Here is a 4213-nt window from a genome sequence, read left to right on the forward strand (position 1 = left end):
AGAAGACAGTGACAGGGTAATAGAAGACCAAAAACAAGAAAAATAGACAATATGGCTGTGTCAATAAGCAAATTATAGTCAAATAGTTGAAACAGACTAACCAAAGGACAAATATTGGCTGAAGGGAAAAAATCCGAACAATGTGTTATTTATAGAAAACTCAGTGTGAGTTCAATGAGAAGACAACAGTTAAGTTAAAGAAAAAAAGAATAGCTGCATTGATGTGTGATAAATAGACTTCAAAACAAAGAAATTATAATGAAGCAAAAGAGACACATAGTACCAAGACAAAGAGTCTATCAGGGATACACAGTCATGTTTAAAGTGTGCACACCAGATCCCCAAAATTCATGAGGAACAAAAGCATGGCATTACAAAAAGAGAAAAGAAATTCCAGCTCACATTTGGAAAGTGTTCACCATAACACAGTAACATGACCCATAAAACAAACACCAATTTATTAAAAACAATAGTTATACCTACATTATTTTAGGAATTATGGATAAAATTCTAGTCTAATTGCTTACCCATGTTATAGATTATTTCAAAGAGTAAAAAAAGTATCCATAAGTACATTACAAAAAATTAAAGAAAACTGTAATAGCACTGAAACTTAAAGTTACTAAAACCCACTTATCAGAGTCAAAAAGAGTTTACAAAATTAAGACATTCTTTTTGATGCAAAAGAGACTCAGTAGGGTCACATTTAATTGAATTTTTATTCATTTTAATGTCTAATAAAGTAGATAATGTTTTAATGATAAATATTTGTTATTATTTAAAATTCTACATAAAATTGAAGACTGACAGCTAGGATTCAGAAAAGCTTCAGTAAAGCAAGTCATTAAAAAAGCAGGAGGCTGTGGTAGAGAACTTCTTTAAAAGTGTTAAATTATTAAAAAACTGAAAAAGTTCAAATAAGTAATTATATAAAATCCCTGATCATTATAAAAGATGGAATATTTAAGCATATTTTTGCATATCATAACAATAATGACAAAATTAAATGAACATTTGAATGAGAAAAATTTCTTTAAAAGTTAATAAACTCATATACTACTGTCTTAGTTTGCTTCCTATTGTGTGATAAAAACTAAAAACAAAGCAGCGGGAGGAATAAATGGTTTATCTTACAGTTCACCGTGACGGGCAGTCAGAGCAGTAAATCAAGCCAGGAACCTGGACACAGACCCTGAAGCAAGCAACGATCATGGAGGAGTGATTATCAAGCTTCCCTTCGGCTGCCTCTCTTAGACTGCTCAGGACCAGCTTCACTGGGGTTCTGTGGACCAAAGTGGACTGGGCCCTCCGGAATCAATCTTCTTGACCTTGTAGGGTCAAGATGATATCATTGTTTCCAGGTTCTTGCTATTACAAATAATGCTGCTATGAACATAGTTGAACAAATGCTTTTGTAGTATGATTGGGCATCTCTTGGGTAAATTCCCAAGAGTGGAATTGCTGAGTCCTGGGGTAGGTTGATCCCGAATTTCCTGAGAGACCGCCACACTGCTTTCCAAAGTGGTTGCACCCCACCAGCAATGGATGAGTATACCCCTTACTCCACAACCTCTCCAGCAAAGGCTATCATTGGTGTTTTTGATTTTAGCCAATCTGGCAGGTGTAAGATGGTATCTCAAAGTTGTTTTGATTTGCATTTTCCAGATCACTAAGGAGGTTGAGCATAACCTAAAGTGTCTTTTGGCCCTTTAAACTTCTTCTGTTGAGAATTCTCTGTTCAGTTCAGAGCCCTATTTTTTAAATGGGTTAATTAGCATTTTACAGTTTAGTCTCTTGAGTTCCTTATATATTTTGGAGATCAGACCTTTGTCAGTTGCAGGGTTGGTGAAGATATTTTCCTAGTCAGTAGGCTGCCTTTGTGTCTTAGTGACAGTGTCCTTTGCTTTACAGAAGCTACTCAGAACCTGGAAACAACCTAGATGCATTTCAGTGGAAGAATGGATGAAGAAACTGTAGAATATATACATATTAGAGTACTACTCAGCGATAAAAAACAATGACATCTTGAATTTTGCATGCAAATGGATGGAAATAGAAAACACTATTTTGAGTGAGGTAACCCAGACCCAAAAGATGAACATGGGATGTACTCACTCATAATCGGTTTCTAGCCATAAATAAAGGACATCGAACCTATAATTCGTGATCCTAGAGAAGATAAGAAGGTGAACCCAAAGAAAACCATAGTTATCCTCCTGGATATTGGAAGTAGATAAGATTGCAGGAAAAAAATTGGGAACTTGGGGGGGAAGGGGGTAAGGGGAGATGGAGAGAGAAAAATGTGAAGGAGAGGATGGGGAGAGCTCGGAGGAATGGGATGCTTGGGATAGAGGAAGGCTGGATATGGGAGCAGGGAAGCATATATCTTAATTAAGGGAGCCATTTTAGGGTTGTCAAGAGACTTGACTCTAGAGGGGTTCCCAGGTATCCAGGGAGATGCCCCCAGCTAGTTCCTTGGGCAGCTGAGGAGAGGGAGCCTGAAAAGGCCAGTTCCTATAGCCATACTGATGAATTTCTTGCATATCACCATCGAACCTCCACCTGGTGATAGATGAAGAAAATGACTGAGCCCCACACTGGAGCACTGGACTGAGCTTCAAGGTCCTGATGAGGAGCAGAAGGAGAGAGAACATGAGCAAGAAAGTCAGGACCGTGAGGGGTGCGTTCACCCACTGAGACGGAGGGACAGAACTAACAGGAGATCACCAAGACCAGTTGCAATGGGACTGATGGAACATGAGATCAAACCGGACTCTTTGAATGTGGCTGACGGTGGAGGCTGACTGAGAAGCCAAAGACAATGGCGATGGGATTTGATTCTTCTGCATGGACGGGCTCTGTGTGAGCCTTGTCAGTTTGGATGCTCACCTTCCTGGACCTGGGGGGAGTTCTTGGACTTAACATAGTGTAGGGAACCCTGATGGCTCTTTGGCCTGGAGAGGGAGGGAGTGGGGTTATGGGTGGAGGGGAGGGGAGGGAAGTGGGAGGAGGGGAGGAGATGGAAATTTTTAATAAAAAAATGAGAAAAAAAGTTGATATCATTGCATTGACCTTACTGTCCAATCTGATAGTCATTTTCTAAATTGAGGTACCCTTGTCCCAAGATGACCCTAATTGACTCCATGGCAGAAAACTAATCAGTAAATATGTTATATTAAAAGTTCTAAAGTTGTGTAAACTTTTCACTTTCAGAATTATATATACATTCATTTTTGATTACCTGTTTGATACTCTAAAGGGTAAAAATAGCATATAATATGATCATTTTTATGCACAGATCTCTAACTAAATCCATGATCTGTATTTGATTTGAGCTAAATTTTCTATTAAGTTAGAAATAATTTATACTGTATTAGTCTCATGAATGATACTCATTTCAAACCTATATTCAATGGATTTACTTTACTATGAGAAACAGAAAAATTGTTCTTAAAAGTTAGGATAAAATATATTACTCTTCACTAAATATGTGGTATTTTGTCTCGAAATTCTGGCCAAGAGAAAAAAAAGAAAAGAAATTAGATATTTTATATTAATAACAAGAGGAAATATTACTACTTGCAAATTTTTAAAAAAAAAAGCTTCCAGGTTGTGGTGGTGCATACCTTCAATTCCAGCACTCACAAGGTAGAGACAGGCAGATCTCTGTGAGTACAGGTTCAGCCTGTTCTCCAAAGTGAGTTCAGCCAGAGCTGTTATTCAAAGAAACCCTGTTTCGAAAAATCAAAAAAAAAAAAAAAAAAAAAACAAGAAACAGAAAACAACCACCTGAAATACTATTGTAAATAATAGAAAGGATTACTATTTTTTAATCAGAAAATAACTAGACCAGAAGTTTCACCTTCTTTCTTATTAGTGTTTGAGAGCAGAAGAGTAAAACTGACCAATAACAGAAACAACCAAATTAAAATACAAAGCAAAATAATGCAAAACATTTGAGTACAGATAGATGTTCCCAGGAATATTTTCTGTGATTTTGCTGTCAAAGCCTACAAAGAAGCCCATGTATATGTGTGTCAACCATTTCTTTACCTTTAAACAGTGAAGTTACTTTACTTTTTAGAGAAACCAAAAGGGTTTGATGGTAGTAAACTCTGGAGAGGATTGAGATGCATGGATTTGCAGTACATCCTCAGGAGAAAGGCTCTAAGCACAGCACAAAACAAGAGTTCATGCAGCCTTTTATTCCTAT

The sequence above is a fragment of the Arvicola amphibius genome, chromosome 2, assembly GCF_903992535.2.
Source record: "Arvicola amphibius chromosome 2, mArvAmp1.2, whole genome shotgun sequence".
In the NCBI taxonomy this organism is placed as follows: Eukaryota; Metazoa; Chordata; class Mammalia; order Rodentia; family Cricetidae; genus Arvicola; species Arvicola amphibius.